The 6,126-nt window shown below is 48.1% G+C and overlaps 1 long non-coding RNA gene across 1 annotated transcript; it reads right to left on the bottom strand.

Annotated features, from left to right (window-relative positions):
- Positions 1–254: 254 nt before the first annotated feature.
- LOC122182749 lies at positions 255–3,225 on the bottom strand. Its single transcript, XR_006179975.1, has 4 exons — positions 3,139–3,225; positions 1,530–1,649; positions 940–1,018; positions 255–279 (listed from the first exon to the last, which is right to left on the bottom strand). It is a non-coding gene; the product is annotated as an uncharacterized LOC122182749 (long non-coding RNA).
- Positions 3,226–6,126: the final 2,901 nt, after the last annotated feature.

Below are 6,126 nucleotides of genomic sequence, written 5' to 3'. Positions count from 1 at the left end.
GATATAGATTATTAAAATGAGACCAAAAAAAAGTGTAGAAGGTGGCCTCCATAGGAAGAAAATCATTACTGGAGCTCTACATTTCTTTCTTCTTTTTCTTCCATGGAAATTGTAATCCAGCTGCATCCACTGTTGCTTCCACAATGCCCTAAGCTTGCACTCCCAAGTTGCTCACTGAGGGACACGGTCAGTGGGCAGGATAGGGATGGTTTGGTGGTTGGACTGGATGAGCTTGGTGGCTTCTCCAACCTTAATGATTTTATGTTTTAACCTGTGGGACTTAGCAGCAGAAAGAAACACTTGGTATGAAAAGCAGTCCCAAGCAATGGTGACATGGGAAAGAGACACTGCGTGGTCTCTATGTGGACAAGTGATCCCACCCCTTCTCAGCTAATGCCTCGATCTCACAATTTATTTTAGAGATAAGGTGTCTCAGAGAAGTCTGCGATACACCCCGAGTGGTTCCAGTTAGCCAAATATTTAGGAGTGGTATTATAAAAATTGCCCAAGTGATTGTCGTGCGCAAGGTTTTAAGTTTCTAGGCACCTAAAGCTTGTAGATTCCACACGTGGGCTCAGCAGTGCCTTGTGTGCTAACTCTGGGATTAGTGCAAGTGTATCAGCCTTGCCTGGATAGGAGTGCTTGGCACCAGCCGTGGGCTGTGAGTCTGTGTTTGCTCAGGGACTGTGACCCAGCACTGCAGGGAGCTCTGCAAGCAAGCTATGCCAGGATTAGGCTTCCCTGGGGGGGAATTCCTATCCATCCTCAGGGATCTGCTTGCTCTGGGTGCAGTAGGAAAGAGGGGCCAGTCCTTTCTCAGTTCCCTTCCCTGCAGAGTTGGAAGCACACCAGAACATGGGGGTGCTCAGGGCTGAGGTTTGCCATAGCAATGACTTTAGCACCCATCTCCACAGAATATCCCAGACTTACAGCACTCACCCTGGAGTTAAATTTCTTCCTCTAGTGCCTGACACAAAGACACAGAGCCATACTCATCGCTGCCTCTGGTCCTATTTTTCTGCAGAGTGGAACCATTTCAGGAGGAACACATGAACATATGGTCCACTCTTCCCTTCCATATCCCACCAGAGCTGGGGCAGAAGCCCTCACAGACAGAGGAAAACCCCAAGCAAAGATCACCCCTTTGGGGCAGCTCCAACCAACCAAGGGCAGAACATCTTCTAAAAGGGAAAAGGCAGCAGGTTGTCCCTCTTCCTTCACCAGGACTGTTTTCTCTCTTAAAGCCCTGAGAATCCCTCCTTAACCAACCCCTTCTACATGGGCAAAGACCTTGCTGGTGAAGGGCTCAGAGCAAAAGCAGAGCCCCAGAGATGCCAAAAGGCAAATTCTAGGGCTTGCAGGCTTCAGGGAGGAAATCTGCAGCACCTATAAGCTCCAGGTCTATTTTGGCTGGCAGTTGCACAGCCATTTTGAGAATACATATTTTGGACATAGGTGTGTAGCTGCCTTTGTGTGCTCAACCCAAGCTGCTTTCGGAAATTGGTTTTAGATTATTGTGCAAATATTACCTCATTATTACTTTGTCGAATGAGGACAACAATCATTTGTTCCCAGAAGATGTGCTGTTGGCTAGAGACTGATCTTCAACTTCTGGCTTAGATTTCAACCAGAGATGGCAGAAAAGCTTCCTGAAAGAAGAACATAATAAGTTCTGGTTTAGAATTCTTGTGTATACAGCAAAAAATCAATTCATTTTATAGAATCTAGGATCAATAATACGTATCTGTTCTCCTGGACACAAGTATTTCAAAAATACCATTCAAGTCACGGCAGGCCTTATTTAACTTAATGAGAGTTTTGCCATTGATTGTTTGGTTACATTTCACATTATATTTCCTCACTGGTACCTGGCGGTTTTGTTGTGCAGAGATTTTAACCCCTCTGTGAGGGTTTTTTTTCTGTTCTCCCCCCAGGATTTCTGTCCTCTACTACAACCCTCCATGCTCCCATCACTATCGATCACACAGACTTGTCTCTTCACCCTACTGCTTGTTTTATTCACTACTAGAAAAACATAAAACATCGGGAAGATGCTTCAGAAGAAAGAATAAGGTGTGTGATTATCCCACACCTGTTTTGAGGACGTCCCTGTTTGCTAACAAATTAGAAAAATATTAAATGGCTTTTTTTTTTTTTTTTTAATACCACGACACGTTCCAAACTACGATAAGATTTTGGGCTAATTAAATAAGAAGTAAGGACTGATAACATCCTGTTTTTATGATGGATGTTAGCATGTCGATTCTTCGCTTTTTTTTTTTTTTCTCCTTCATATTTTAAAGTTCCCTTTTAAGTGTGTGAAAAATGAGTAAAAGTGTCAAGCCTTATCACAGTTGACCTTGCTTTTTGGCTAGCCTCTCTCCCTTATCTATCAAACACATTACTCTCCCCATCATAACGTGGTAGTGCAAACATCGCAGCCGGCCAGCAAACATGACCAAAGCTACCTTTAAACTACCTCTAGACTCTTTAAACTCAACTAAAAGGCTGATTAGGTTCCACCTCTTTGGTCATTATCTCATTTCGATAGCCACGCAATGAAAAAGCAATCTAGTAAAAAGCTGTCTCATAGGAAAACTAGTTAAAGTGTGTGCTTACTTAAGACGGCGTACTTAAAGAAAACAATTTATTCGTTTGTCAAAACCAACTGTGTAAACTAGTTTAGCTGTTTGCCGAGGCTTGGAATGAACAAACGTTGTTGTTTCCTAAGGAAAGTTCCTCGGGAAGGGGGGGAAACGAGCCGACCCCATCGTATAGCGGGGGACAGCGGGCAGTGCAGCCCCCGCTGTGCTCCGGGAGCGACGGGAGAAAGAGCTGAGAAAAGAGCTGAGGAAGACGACGGGCACTCCCGATCGTTTCCCCTTACGGGCGGGGAGCGTTCGCCCTGTTATTGCCCGAGAGGAGCGCGAACACCCATTGCTCTTTGATCCTCTGCCCCTTCTCGAAATGAGAACGGGTTTTTTGTTTTTTGGTTTGGTTTTTTTTTTTTCCCCCTTTTCCTCCCCCCACTTTCACAACAAATTTAAAAGGGAGAGATTAGGAAGGGGAGGGAGAGGCTGGGCGAGCAGCAGGGCGCGGTGCGAGGCTGCAGCCCACATGTGTAGGAAAACCACAAACCTTTCTGGGGTGATGTTTGCTCGGGTTCCTTTTGCAAGCGCGGCACAATGGCAACTATTCAGGAATCGGTCAACATGACCTGGCACCAACAAGCCCTAAAAACATATATGCTTCATTCTCGCAGAGCCTAGGAATCATGTTTTTAAGTGGGATTTACTTTACTTTGTCAACAGAACAGGTGGTGTAGCATTCACCTGCTCTCAAAGGGAAGTCTGGACCACAAAAAACAGAATTAGTGGGTCTCAGCACGGCTGACCGCGATCGATAGAATTTGTCCCGGGCAAAAACAGAGTGGAAAGGAGAAATACCCCAGGATGTGCCCGGGCGACGCGGGGGTTCCCAAAGAGGAGGAGAATACGCAACAGAGTCCCGGCCACCAACGGGTTACGAGCCCGAGGAACGAGGCTATCCACCACCGGCACCCACTAGTTAAAATAAAAATAAATATAAAAAAAAATTACTGATTAACGTGATCTGTCAACACTCCTTTGCCCCACGGGACGGCAGCCGATCTATTAGCTGGCACCTCCTTTGCCATCTCCCTCACCTTGCGAAGTCTTTGCATCCTTCTCCTGGCCCTGAGTCATAGGTAAACACCGCCGGGTGCTGGGCTGTGCCCGGGGTACCAGCTCGGGACAGGCACCTCCCGGCGCCGGGCGCAGCCCCTGCCCCACGGACAGCCCGCAGCCCGGCCTCGTATCTTGCAAGGGCTCCGGGCGTCGTGGGGGAGCAGAGGGCAAAGCTGCGAGCCCTCCGCCTCGCGCGGTGGGCAGCCAAGGGCAGAGGAAAGCCCCCCTCGAGGCGTAGAGCGTGGCTGGAGGGCTGTCTGCAGAGAGCATCCTGCCGGAGAGGGGGGGGGAGAAAAAACAATAACAACTTTTTTTTTTTTAAATCCCGTAAGCAATTGGAGAAGTTTGTTTTAAATAAATTATTAGCTAAATAAATAACAAAAAGAATTTACATTGCACCTTAATTACGGTTCTACCAACAGCAGACCCGCACCGCTCCGCACCCTGCCCGAGGGGGAACAGTTTACAGGGAGCAGCCGCCTCACCTGGCACAACTTACTGCAGCCCAGAGAGCGCTGCTGTGGCGCTTTTTACCTATTTAATCTGTTCTAAGGGGTTTTACCTACGGTCATTATTTTGGGACGGGGTTGTTCTGCTTTTAAACCCTCTCCGGGGGCAAACAGCAGCTAGTGGCCATAAGAGTTTCTGAACCGCTTCACCTGAAGCGAGCTAGAAGAAAAGTGGCGTCTGACTCTCCTCATCTTATATATGCTCGAATGTAATTGACCGCCGCTGTGAAGCATTTGACGTGGCTGATGGAGCTGTTCTCAGGTGCTCCGATAGTCCCAGGAAATGCTCATTTGCAGGAAGAACTTGTTAAAATTGAAGGGCTCGCATTCAGTGGAGAGGCTAAAGGCGTTTGTGTTCGCATTGTGGCGGCAAAGCACTCTTCCACCCCTCTCCCTGATTCAGATTCTTAGTTCAGAAAACCTGGTAGTTGTGCGGTACTGGTTCATAGAAATCCTTCACCGTATTTCCCGAAAACCCCGTCTGTGCTGTAGGACCTGCTGTGTTAAATTATGATCCAAAGGCTGTGGGGTGGGAACAATCAATCAGAATACCTGGGGTAGTGTGTAATGTGTGTGCTCTTGCCAGCGGGAGCAAGCGGCCCCTGAACACAGTCCCCCAGCAGGTTAAATAAATATGATACTATAGACAAACCGAGAGGATCACATGGCCGCATCAATCAGCTGTTGATAAAATACAATCTTCCTTTAATACACGCTGGGAAAGTTATTTAACACTTACAAAACCTGACTCCGGCGCTGTTTCTTTTAGTTAAAAAAGGGGAAAAATATTCTTTGAAAGTGCAACTCTTTTAAAAAGGCAAAGAGAGGTGACGCTTGCATTTTCCTGGGGGATATAACTGAACGCTTTTAATGAAGCCACAGAGACTGTACGAAGTACGCGAGCCACGTTGCTGGAAAATATATATATATATATATATACAGGAGTTATTAAGAATAAGGCGACGTGAAAGTGGCCGAACCGACGCCGGGATGTGCGTTCGGGTTTATTAGCTTTGCATTGGCGATCCCACAGCAGGGGTGGCTGCGGGGCTCCCTGGGGCGGGTTCCCCTCGGGGTGCAGTTGGGGACGAGCACCTCAAGGAAGGAGGCAGCGAAGGGGGGCTCTCCTCATCTCATCCCTCCCTGTTCAGCATTTTCACGCCGGACAGCTGGACAGGCTGAACGCGCAGCTCAGCTTTTCTATACGGTTTGATAGAGAATAAGAGATTAGAATTTCCTAGGGAAAAAGAAAAAAAAGACAAAAAGACTGGGTATTATACTGAGTAATTTTGGAAGCAGAATATCAGCACGGGCTGACGGCGGTGGGGTAATCGGGGTGCGATGGGTTTTCCTTCTCTCACGTAAAGGAAGAAGTTCGCTGCTGAGAAATAAAAGGTTGCCACACAGGCGCTTTGGAATTCCCCCCTATTCGTTTCCTTCCCGCTTTCCACTCAGCTAAATGCACCTTGTTTAATTATCAGCACGGTGCCTTGTGCCACCTCTCCAGGCCCCGACCCTGCCCACTCAGAGCCCCCAGCGGGTTTGCACGGCTCAAAACTCGGGTTTCGCCGTCCCTGAGCTCCGAACCGCCCTGGCCAGACCCGCGGCCCCGACCTGGGGAGGGTGAGGCATAAATCAGTGCGCAACCAACACCTCCAAGGGGAAAGGCAGGAGGAAATTCTGACGTGGTCCCCCCTAACGAATGAAGATTGATGCCCACTCTGGAAAGGAAGCTGTTGTGAGCGCTGTTTATTCAAGAGAAATCCTGGAAATAGAGAAAAGGGGGGGGGGGGGGGGAAGAGCCCACGGGCTGACAGTCTGGGGCTGATGTCATCCCAAGTGTTGAAATAATTGGCTGATGAGCCAAAAAACGCCTTCGAAAGACACTCTTTCCAAGGCGCTGCTGGCAG

This window comes from Lagopus leucura, unplaced genomic scaffold (genome assembly GCF_019238085.1).
Source record: "Lagopus leucura isolate 7727_CA_CO unplaced genomic scaffold, USGS_WTPT01 Super-Scaffold_100015, whole genome shotgun sequence".
Taxonomy (NCBI): Eukaryota; Metazoa; Chordata; class Aves; order Galliformes; family Phasianidae; genus Lagopus; species Lagopus leucura.
Note: the sequence above shows the minus strand (reverse complement) of the source record. Positions and strands in the feature narration are given on the sequence as shown.